Raw genomic sequence first — 12,856 nt, forward strand, 5'->3', positions numbered from 1 at the left:
ATGATCACGTCAGCTACATCCACAGCTGATTCCATTTGTAATCAGCCAAAGGGGAGTGTCTTCTGCAATTAGTGATGCTAAATCCAATCATGGGAAGCCTTTTAAGGAGGACTCAGAGGAGACAGGTTGCATTCCTGCTTTGGCTGGTGAGCCTCTCCTGTGGAGTTCATCCAGGCCATCCATTGGAGTCATCGGCTTCGCAGCCTGCCCTGTGGATTTTGGACTCTGCGTTCCTACGGTCACGTGAGACACTTTCATAAATTTTATATTTGCAAGTGTTCCCTGTTGATTCTGTTTCTCTAGAGAACCCTAACTAATACATATGGGATAGGGGGATGGAACCATCTGATGTTCTGGAGAGGCTGAGCCCTCTAGGTTTCAGGACTTATCTGGTCCAGGGATCCATCTGGAGGTTGCAGGTTTCTGGAAAGTTTCCCTAGTGCATGGAACTTTTGTAGAATCTTATATACTGCCCTAGGTATTCTTTAGGGTTGTCAGGAATGGTTTTGGTTGGGGTTTGGCAAGTTATGATAGGTAGCCATGTCTAATTGAAGCTTGTGTAAAAGTGACCTCCAGAGTAGCCTCTTGACTCTATTTGAACTCTCTCAGCCACTGAGGCCTTATTTATTGCACTTCTTTTCTCCCTTTTGGTCCATATGGCATTGTTGATCTCACGGTGCCACAGAGACTTTCACCCCTGGATGTCACATCCCCCATAGTAGGGAGGGCAATGGTTTCACTTGCAGAGTTGGGCTTACAGAGAGTTATGTACGTTTCTTTTTGTCGTTTGCTTTCTAATATAAAGTCAAGATATTAATTACCACAGCTACTTAGTTCTTTTCTTCTTGACCCCATCAGTGTAGTTATTATTTCTTTGAAAGTTGGTTAGGTATGTGTGTTAGTGTTTGTGTTGCATTTGAGTTTCCCCCACATCCGGGTTGGTTTTAACTGTTGGTGAGTTTGGGAGCATGTGGTGGGTATGTGAAATGTTGCTGTGGTTCTAAGAATCCGAGTTATACAAAAAGATATATTCAGAGAAGGGTTAATCCTTTCTCATCCCTGTTACACTGTTCTCATCACCTCCCTCTCCCCCTGCCTTCTTTTCATCCCTTTCCCATCAGCCTCCTGCTCAATAAATATTAGCTTTAAATAAGTAGATACCCAAAGTTTTCACAGTGAGTGTGATGGTCAGTCCCAGTCCTGGCAATGTAGTGACTGCCAGTGCGCTCCAGCTGAAGATCGCCAGGAACACACCTGCTCTTGAGCAAGGTTGAGTTTGTTGATATTTATTCCAACAAGGGAGACTGTATACCATGCAGACCCCGGGGGCATCACAGTAAGGCAGTGTTAGTAGGGGCCGTTACAGGATTTGGGCTTGTGTTAGGAACTTTTGGAGTCAGTTCCAGGAAGCAGAGGTCGGGTGCTGTCAGAGAGGGCGATGGTATGACCACATGTCTCAATAATTTGCATCTAGGAGGTGGGAGGAATGGAGTGGGGCTAAAGCTGTACTAGGAAAGAAATCATGGACCCTATTTGTTAGCTGGGAGAGGGGGTGTTTGGGCCCTTGTTGCCACTTGCACTGTGTTCTTGTTCTTGTCTTCGGTACTCAGGCGTGATTACAAAGTGGTCTTTCTTCTCTCTTGCCCCATCACAGCCTCAGGGTGACCTCAATGATGCCGGTGTTCTCTCTAAAGCTGTTTGTGCTCAATGGGAAAACACCATGGCCCAGGTGTGAGCTGTCAGGAGCTACTTTTACCTTTCCCACCACCAACTGAAGTGCCCCATGGGGATCCCTTTCCTGAGCATGCTGGGAGGGGCCGAGGGGGCAGGGGCAGGCAGTGGTGGTTGTTCTTAGGGTGCTTATTCCTCCCTGCCAACAGCAGTTAACGAGGAACCATGTCATTCCTAACTGTGCGCGGGGCATCTTGGGAAATAGGTGGGACATCCCCGCAGCCCTTCCCCCCTTTCCTCTGCCTGCAGTATTCTTCCATCACAGCCACTCCTCGCACTAAAATCTCAAGGTGCAATTCCAGGGCCACCACCTCGCTGAACTGGCTGTAAAAATACTGAAATAATTCCATTCTGGTTGGCAAATCACCTCCACCCTGAGAGCCTTGCCCCCCCCCCCCCCCGCCACCCCTTAGGATCATGGTTTGGACTTCAGGACCTGCACTGGCACCCAGAGAGCATCTATTCTGATGGGCTGCGTCTCTGCGCTTCCGGTCCTCAGGTACCTCCTTGGGCATCTCCCTTTGCTGCCCTTCCACAGAAATGTGTGAAACTTCTCTCACAGCACTTATTTCCCCCCTATTATAAATCACTTTTGTGACTACATGTCTTAGGTATCAACAACTGTGTCTGCATGATATTTATACCCTGGGGTTTTAGAACAATGTTTGGTATATAGAAGACCTTAATAACTGCTCAACAAATATTGAGTTGTACTGGTCCCCTGACCAAACAAAAACCAAACTCAAAGCAGTTTGGCTAGGAGGCAAAATTGTAAAGTTCTGGACTAGTTCACACATACACACACACACACAGACAAATATGGGATCATATGTTACATGGTATCTTTGCAACTGTTATTTTACTCAAAATATCATGAACAGATTTCCATGTCAATAAATACAGACCCACATCATCAATAGCCAATTGGCACATATGTACTAAACAATGTGAGAATTTAAAAAATGTGACAGTTTTCCTAAAATCATCAAGCCTCAAAACCTTTCATTAATCTGATATCAATAGCATGAACATCACTGATATGGTGGGTGCTTAATAAACAGTAATCAATGCCACAGAGATAGAAAACAGAGCAGAAACTTTTATTTGGGATTGGAAGCATACACACAAATCAATTGAAATTAGGTGGTATTGATATTTGAAGCAGATGTCACTGCAAAGAGGTTTTTTTTTACCCAAAACTTTCCTATGTAAAAGGCATTTTAAAAAATTTTGGATAATTATCTATTCCAATACTTCTACGATCTATTCTCCTACCGGGACAGTACGCTGGTTTGACACTGCTGTGTACCTCCAAAAAGCCATGTTCTTTAATCCTAATTCAATATTGTTGAGTGGGATCTTTTTGATCATTTCCATGGAAATGTGACCCACCCAGTTGTGGGTGGCAGCTTTTAGTTAGCTGGTTCCCATGGAGATGTGTCTCCACCCATTCAAGGTGGATCACTTACTGGAGTCCTTTAAAAGGGAACCATTTTGAAAAAAGGTTGCAGAGCTCACACAGCCAGAGACATTTGGAGACGAAAAAAGAAAACACCTCTGGGGAAGCTTTGCAATATGAGGAGCTGGGAGAGAAAGCTAGCAGGCATCACCATGTACCTTCCCAGCTGACAGGTGTTCCGGACTGCATCAGCCTTTTTTGAGTGAAGGTAACCTTTTATTGCTGACTTAATTGACATTTTCAAGGCCTTAGAATTGTAAACTTGTAATGCAACAAATTTCCTTTCTAAAAGTCATTCTGTTTCTGTATATTGCTTTCAGCAGCTTTAGCAAACTAATATGGAGACTGTGGCAAATTTCTGGGTTGTCTACAGAGTAATCTCCTGTAAACTAACTTTTCAATCTGTAGTTCATTTGTACCAAATTGAATGTAATTGGCTTCTACTTTGCTATGGTTATTATTCCTAGAAGGAAATTATTTCCAGATTGCTTTACTCATTACAATCATCTACCCTTATAAACCTTCTATAGAATGAAAATATGGGCCTATGCTGGTTTGAAAAGAAGCATGTCCCCTAAGAAAAGCCAGGTTTTAATATAAGTCCCATTTCATAAAGGTAGAATCATCCCTATTCAATACTGTATATTTGAAACTGTAATGAGATCATCTCCCTGGTTGATGTGGTTTAGTCAAGAGTGGTTGTTAAACTGGATTAAGGGACGACATGTCTCCACCCATTTGGGTGGGTATTGATTGGTTTACTGGAGTCCTATAAAAGAGGAAACATTTTGGAGATTCAGAGAGACTCAGAAAGAGCAGAGAATGCTGCAGCACCATGAAGCAGAGAGTCCACCAGCCAGTGACCTTTGAAGATGAAGAAGGAAAACGCCTTCCGGGGAGCTTCATGAAATAGGAAGCCAGGAGACCAAGCTAGCAGATGACACCGTATTTGCCATGTGCCTGTCCAGCCGAGAGAGAAGCCCTGACTATGTTCGTCATGTGCCTTCTCACTTGAGAAAGAAACCCTGAACTTCATCGGCCTTCTTGAACCAAGGTATCTTTCCCTGGATGCCTTTGATTAGACATTTCTATAAACTTGTTTTAATTGGGACATTTTCTCAGCCTTAGAACTGTAAACGAGCAACTTATTAAATTCCCCTTTTGAAAAGCCATTCCATTTCTGGTATATTGCATTCTGGCAGCTAGCAAACTAGAACAGGGCCTAAAAGAAAAATGCTTATAGAACCGAAGGCTCCTGTTTATGGATGGATAGTATCTTACAGGAGAAGCGGCTTTCTTGGGGTGACCCAGAGAATTTGGGAGCAAAGTGGTTCTCACCTGCCTATTTAATAATCCTGTTATAACAGTTATCTGCTACTTTTTTTATTATTAATTAAAAAAATTAACTAACAAAACATTTAGAAATCATTCCATTCTACATATACAATCTATCTGCTACTTTTTGTCATCCCAGCATCTCTTCACTTTGAGAACTGCTCCTCCACAGGTGAAGCTGACAATCACAAGGTCCCATCTCATCTAGCCTGATTATGCCATCTTCTGGGAAGTATTAATGGCCCAGGACTGGCATATGACCCCAGAAAGTCCAATAGAAATCCTTTTGAGAGACCTGACCCAGACAGTCAGGGAGAGAGACAGGGAATTTGGACACTTGCAACCAGTTGTGGTGGTTTGGAGCAGTATGTATCCCAGAGAAACATGTTCTTAAATTTAATTCATCCTTGTGGGTGTGAATCCATTGTAAACAGGCCCTTTTGATGAGATAAGTTCAGTTAAGGTGCGACCCACCTCAGTCAGCATGAGTCTTAATATTATTACTGAAGTCCATTATAAGAAAATGAAATTCAGATGGACAGAAAGCTGCAGGAAGCGAGAAGCTGAATCAGAACCTGGAAGAGAAGGAAGAGACCAGGAGGAGCTGCCATGTGCATTGTCATGTGACAAAGGAGCCAAGGATTGTCAGCACCCAGCCCCAGAATGCCACAGTTGTTGGGGATAAAGCATCACCTATGATGATGCCTAGATTTGGACATTTTCACAGCCTCAAAACAATGAGCATATAAATTCCCATTGTTTAAGCTGAACCATCTCATAGTTTTGGCTTGAGCAGCCCAATAAACTAAAATACCAGGTAATCCTGGAGCTTCTGCAGAATACTTGGGGAAAACCTATTTAAGGATGAAGCCCGTACAGAGAAAAACATGTCATTGTTTGAACCCTTGTATCATTTTGCATGACAACAGCCATGGGTTCCTACTACTGCAAGTTAATTAATCCTGTTTCAGGTTGAACTAATTTGAGTTGAGTGTCTGTCAGGTGAAAGCAAAGGAGTCTAGACTATTTTGCCCTAGAATCATGTAAACTAACTCCCATGAGTAAAAAGAGACCTCAAAGTTCAATATCCACCCACAAAGAAATTCTATTTTTCAGTGAATGTCTGAGTGCCTCATTGAACTGGATGCTCACTGCTGCGAAAAGCAGCCCATTGCACTACTCAGTACTGCTAGCTACCTTAAAGTCTTTCTTTTTTTTTCTTAATAAATAAATCTTGCTGTTTTTTATGTATTCATTTTGTCTGGTTTATTTTTGTCACATAGAATCTGAATCCAGTGTTAGTTTCTCACATTTTCCACTGTCTCTGACAGAATTTTTATCTCACAGCTCATGTTAAATAGAAGGAAAATATTAAGGACAAAATATTTAAGGGAAGCTGCAAGTTTTTTGTTCTCAACCATGCAATTTATCGAGAAGAGATGCTGCTGTGGCTCCTGATTTAGCAGGAACTAGTCTTTGTTTATGTAGAGTTATGGTTTTATTTGTTCTTTTGCTCTGTATTGGAAACAAAGTTTTTACCTTCATTTTTTTAGTCAGGATTGAGGTATAGTTTTTGTGTTTGTAGCCATATGGATAGAGTCCTTCTAGGATTTGTTTCCTTCCTCATCATGGAGAAAAGAGAACATTTGGTTCTTTATACCATGAGGATAATTTGTAAGGGTGATAGAACTTTTGGTTCTTTTCAGCATGAGAATTTGTAAAGATGTGTATTGGGTCTAAAGTAGTTTTTAAATGAGATCCAAATACATAGGGTTCCAGGTACTTCTTTCTCAGAGTGACAGAAGCAGTCCCCACCACTGAACTCCATTCTCTGGAGGGGCTTGATGAAGGTTACCCAGTCTGATGCAGCTGTCCCATGGACTGGCACGTGTAAATAGCCAATACCAAACCCATCAGGTTCTCAGCGAGATAGACCAAACCCTGAAGAAACTACTGGCTTGAACTTTCTAGCATACTGAAAGTGGCTGAAATGGCCTAGAATGCCTGAAGGGTCTCCAGATCATCATCCCCACCAACATAGTAGGAAGGATGGAGATGGTATTGTCAGCCATGTACACAATGAAGAAGTTCATGGGAATCTGTTTGATGGGACACAAGGCAATGCTCCAGCAGCTCTTCTCCACCAGGATCCAGTCTGTCTCTTGCACACTTGTCCAAGACCCGACTGGGTACAAGGAGTCTTCCTGGCCAGTGCCTCAGTTGCTTCAGCTCCTGCTGCCTCCTCCAGGTATGACATTGCAAAGTGATTATTACTAAAATGACTATGAAGTATCAGAATTATGAAGGGCTTCTCACAAACCATCTCCTGTGGCAATGAATTCTTAGATATGACACCAGAAACATGAGCAGCAGAAGAGACAAATTTGATCTTCTCAAAATTAAATACTTGTGTGCATCAAAGGAAATTATCAAGAAAGTGAGAATAGTAACCTACAGAATGGGAGAAAAATGTTGCAAATTATGTATCTGATAAAGGTCCAATATTCAGAATATATAAATCACTTTCACAATACAACAACAGAAGACAAACAACTCAATTAAAGCCTGGGCCAAGGACTTGGATAGACATTTCTCCAAAGATATACAAGTGGCCAATAAGCACATGAAAAGATGCTCAAGATCATTATCCATTAGGAAAATGGATAGACTCTTCGTGGACCACGCTCCCTGCCCCAAGTTCTAGGTTCTTCTCCCTGGTTTCCATGTCCCACAGCTTGCTTGTTTCACCCATTTTGTGATACTCTTCTGTTTTTCATACTCTTTCTCTTAATATTTATTTAATCAGGCTCTATTTAAAACGCTTTTATTCCTCCTCACAGTACACATTTTACCCTCAAAATCAACAGCAGCAACTATTATTTCCAAAGATCAGCTGCCAGAGGGCTGCTCTGCCACATGGCAAAACACATGGCAGCAACTCCTGCTTTCTCCCTTCTCTTCTGAGTTTTGTTGTTTTTAGCTTCTTGCTTTCTCTCTCTCCATCCTGTTTATAAAGGACTCCAGTAATAGAATTAAAATCCATCTTGAATGAGGTAGGTCACACCTTTACTAAAGCAGCCCCATCGAAAGGACCTACTTACAGTGGGTTTGTACCCACAGGGAGGGATTAGACTTAAGAATCTGGTTTTCTGGGATACATACAGGTTCAAACCACCACACTTCTCCTTCGATGTGGTGTAGGCTTTCTGAAATGCTTAAGGAAGCCCAAAGAGTATGAGAACATAAAGTGTATTTGTGAGCTATATCGACAATTTCCAATTCTCATATTCATGACCAGGGTACACTGGGAGTAGGAGAGCCAGGCAAAGGACAAACATCACATGGAGGTTAAACTACTCAAAGAAGCCTGAAGATGCAAAGTTTGGATGTTCAACTAAAGAGCTAAGGCTTTTAAATAAAAGTATGGGGAAACAGAGGAATCACATTGCACATTATTCCTTACTGAAGCTATTTAGATTGATTGGGGATATTCGAAGACTGGGGGGATGCAGATACCCCTATATGTCAGAGGAGGGTCAGAGGAACAGAGGAAGCCAGTCAAGATTTGGAACAGTATTCTTTTTTCTAAAAGGGATGAATCAAGACTTCAGTAAAAAATGATTCAGAAACAATAATAACAAAGGAAAAATCTTTAGTATATGAAATAGAGTTGGTTGAGAGAAATCATAGGTAGATAGGATTGAACTTGAAGGTAAAATGGGGGAAATATTTAAACAAGGATACGGGATCTATCTTAGTCAGGAACTCAAAGTTTCATAAATTAGAACTGGATCTGTCAGATGTTGAGTGATGGAGGAAGAAGACAAAAGTTACAATGCAAATGCTGGACTCTTTGCTAAAAGGGTCCACACTTGCTCCAGTGAACACAGAAGAGCCACTGTCATGCCTTTCTTCACCGTCTCTTATGAAGTGTTGATGACGTGTCATGAGCATCTTCTTTTAAAATAAGATTCATATTTGCTTAATAAGAACTTTGGCTAAATTATAAGCTTACTCTTCATACAGTGCTTAGCAGAGTACATTGAAAAGGTGCAAAAATATTTAAAGGGTGTAGATCTTCTCATATCTCTCATAATTTTGGAAAAGGTTTTTCAACCAAGCTTGCTTTCCTTCTTAAGAACACTGGGTGGAGCTCTTACCTAAGTTAAGTAAAAGCGTTGTCTAAATGGAAAAAAGTTAGTTACTATAAAGAGTTTGTGCATAAGGAAATGTTATCCATTTAGTCACTTGTGTGGCATGAGAGGTCTCCAACTTTCACTAAAAAATAAAAAAGTTAGGGGAACCATAAATCATTAATAAAGACAGATGTGAGAATCAACATGCAGAGAAAGAGGGAGGAAAAATGAACAGAGAGGTCACTTATGAATAATACACTCAGCTGATAGTGAACTTAAGTGTAGCTGGATTCTAGACTTCACATTTGAAATATCTCGTACCTTAGCAAGATAAACATCTCCTGGTGCTCAGGTTCAGATGGTCTGACCCTCAAAATGCCCAGACTGGAAAGGGTCCTTGCTCACATGTCATTGGGTCTCTGGTTGGCTCCTCTGCGAGGCACTCTGCCCAGGCCACCTGCACTCTCCCCGCTGTGTCTGACTCTGCCACCAGGGTGTGCCCTGCTGCTGGAAAGGGCACAGGCTGCTATCAGACAGCTGCCCCACCTGTGCCTGGCAATTAGGCCAAGTTGATAAGAGAGAAGTTGAAAGCCCCAACATAGTTTTCCAATCAAACTTTACCAGTATTAAAATAGTAGGGGTATTTGGATCCTTAAGATAAATAAGATAATATAAGAGGTAAATTTTAAATCAGAGGAGAGATAGTAATTGAAAATGGTGTAATTGAATCAGAATCTTTGAGTGGAGGGCCCAGGCATGAGTATTTTTAAAAGCTCCACTAGTGAGTCTAATGTATAGCCAGACTTGAGAATCAATGTCCTCCACGTTACTGGATTTAGGGGTACGGGTTCCCTTAAACCCAGGGTTTCTCCAACTTGAATGTGCATAAGAATCATCCGGGGATCTTGTTCAAGTGCAGATTCTGCCTCTGCAGTTCTGGGGCAGAACCTGAGATCCAGCGAGCTCTGTTGTGTCCTGCGGTTCATACCACACTTCGGAAGGAAAGGCGTTCCCTCAGTGTTCCCCAAATGTTCCAAGCCGTTACACTTAACCCAGGGAGCCGATGAACCACGCAGGCGCACAGGGCGCTTTCTGGAGATTTCTGAGGCGGTTTGTTTACGGATTTCTGCGTTGGAAGTGCCCAGCTGATTCTCATGACACATGTGCCTGGGAGATGCTGCCCTAAGTCAGTCTAGTTAGTCGGCTGTGCACCAGGCCTCCGAATCTCTACTGACTAAAAAATTCAAAATCCTTAACCTCCCTCTTAATAAGTCTAAATATGGGTGCTTAGTCATCACGACATTTAAAAATACTAATTACAGTTTTCCAAGTTCACTTGATGATTGCTTTGTAGTACCTTCTAGTATAATAAGCAGAAAATTGAAAGGGATAAAAAACACTTTGATTCCACTTCTCTAATTATGTGGGCGTTGTTCCTGTGTCTTTGATGTTTCTAGCCTTATCTAGTCTGAGGAACTGGCTAAAAAGCCTTTACAAAAATACCTTTTTAGTTTGAAGTTTCCTCAAACAATCTTAGCAGTTAATAGTAATTTAAAAATTCACATTCACATTGTATACAATATTCCAATTTTGTTTTGGAGAAAAGAATGTTTTAAAAAAGATATGCGGGGGGGAAAAAGCCCGGGAGGATATATGCTAAAACAATGACAGTGGTTCTTTCTAAGTGGTGGGATTCTGGTTGATGATATTTTTCTTTGAGATCTTTTGCCTTACTCAAACTTCTATGGTGAACATGAGTTATGAACAGACTACGTGGACTTGGTCGGTTTCTTCATCTCTGTAAGTCTACAAAATGAAGATAATAATAAATACAGTAACTATTAAATAATGGATACATTAAGTATTAAATAGTACATTATGGAAATTAAAATACTTTGTGTGCTGAGAGGGTAAAATACATGTGAATCTCTCATAGCCTGACATCTGGCATATAGTAAGTGCTCAATGTATACCATACATATGTATAAAAATACAAATATTTTTAGAAAGTTAACCTTAGAGACACTTGACTCACTGCTGCCAGGGGCCGGTGACCTCTTGGCTGCCCGGTTTAGGGGGCTCAGATGGCTCAGGTGAAGAGCGACTCGAAAGCCAATGGGGTCGCTTCTGCTGCTCCTCCTCCGTGGCTGACCTTCCAGCCACCTGCTGGACGGCCTGAAGCAGCTGGAGCTCAGGGTTGAAGCGTTGAGAGAAGCAGCAGCTGCTGTTGAACAAGAGTGAAAAATCCTCTTGGCGATGATCCACAATATCCAAAATAGCCAGGACATGAGGCAGAACAGCGAAGAAGAAAGAGAAGAAATAAATCTAACTGTAAATGGCTTGATGGGACAAACTCTCACCGTTGAAGTTTCAATGGAAACAATGAGGAACCCTCAGCAGCAAGAATCTCTAAAGCACGGCACCACGATTATCGCTGAGTTGGTCAGTGAGTTTCTGGATGATCTGGGAAATGCCAAGAGCCATTTAATGTCACTGTACAGCGCATGTTCATCTGAGGTACCACCTGGGCGTGTTGATCAGAAATTTCAATCCATGGTAACTGGCTGTGCTCTTGAAGATCAGAAGAAAATTAAGAGAAGATTAAAGACTCTATTTAGAAATACTGAAAACTCTGACAAGGCCATCAAGCTGCCAGAGCATTCTAAAGGAGCAGATCCCAAAACTCTACAACACAATGCTGAGAGCAGATTTAATTAGTTTCCAACCCTAAGAGCAGTAACAAATAGTGATGGTAAAATGACAAAATACTATTTTAAGGGATAACTAGTTCTTTATGTTAGGCGTAAGTGCCCATTTGATAGGGAAAGTTGTTTCAGATGTGGAAAATATTCCAGGGTCATGAGCTTTGTGAATAACACAATTATACTTTAAAAATTTAACTATTTGCAGTTCTAATTTTTAGATTGAATTTTTCATTTGTATAAATACCTAGAACCTAATATATATATTTTTACTATTCTGTGGATGAATACATAGTTTGTGGGGGAAAAAAAGAGAAAGGTTTCACTGCTCTTCTGCTTTGCCTGGAATGGAAACAACTGGGCACACGGGGTATTTAGTTGACTAGAAATTCTTTACCTTAAACAGCACACACTGTGCATGTACTATTAGCAAACCACTGTGTTTAGAGGGATAAAAGGAATTGCAAAACAAGATCGTTTCAATATGTTGTATTATTCAACAAAAAATGTGGGAGCATCTGTATAAAATTTTTTGAACTTAAAAAATATGTTTCATATCAATGTAACTTTTGATATACATGAAAATATGACATAAAAGGTGAGAAAAAAAACCACCCATAATTTTGCCACTGTGAACAATTATATGTTCACTTTATCTTTTTTCAAATGCATAATTTCTATAAAACTTTAATAATTACAAAAATACAATGTTGTAACCTCCTTTTAGTTTTTTAAGAGCTGCTATAAAGTTGCTTAATTGCCAACCTAAAAAACTGTAGGTTAGTCTGTATAGCTATACCATAATTTACTTACCTATTCCTGTTTTACTGGATATTTAGGTTGTTTTCAATTTGTTACTATTACTGCAACCTTCATTACGTACATAGAGCTTTCTGTTTTTTTTTAAAAAATCTTATTTGTATAAAATTTATTTATTTGTATATTTGTATAAATTTTATTTGTATAAATTTCTAGCACTGGGATTTAGTAGGTCAAGCATGGCATGTACATTTTCATTGCCTAATACATATTTCTAAATTGTTTTGTATGAGACATGAATTTATTCTATCATCAGTAATTAAAATGTACTGATTTCACTGAAATCTTTCCAACATGGTGTATTAAGTTTCTTCTAATAAAATAAAAATAAAAAAAAAATAAAAAAAAAAAATTTTTATTTTTAAATAAAAAATAAAAAAGTTAACATTACAATATAGTTTGTTTATACAGTACAGAGATTTTAGGAGAGCCATACATCACAGTACATTTGCAATTTATGAGTTTTTGCTGGTAAAATTGGTGTCTCTTATCCAGTGTATGGATAGGTGAGTAAAAAAATAAGGACAGAAAAATGATAATAATAGGGGAGTGTTCTAGTTTGCTAGCTGCCAGAATGCAATATAACAGAAATGGAACAGCTTTTTAAAAAGGGAATTTATTAAGTTGCAAATTTACAGTTCTACACCTGTGAAAAATGTCCAAATTAAAGCAAG

General features: G+C 40.2%; 1 pseudogene; it reads left to right on the top strand.

The window, feature by feature from the left end:
• Window positions 1–10,745: 10,745 nt before the first annotated feature.
• On the top strand, window positions 10,746–11,379 carry LOC143676518 (BAG family molecular chaperone regulator 2 pseudogene; annotated as a pseudogene).
• The last annotated feature ends 1,477 nt before the right edge of the window (window positions 11,380–12,856 follow it).

This window comes from Tamandua tetradactyla, chromosome 3, assembly GCF_023851605.1.
Source record: "Tamandua tetradactyla isolate mTamTet1 chromosome 3, mTamTet1.pri, whole genome shotgun sequence".
Taxonomy (NCBI): domain Eukaryota; kingdom Metazoa; phylum Chordata; class Mammalia; order Pilosa; family Myrmecophagidae; genus Tamandua; species Tamandua tetradactyla.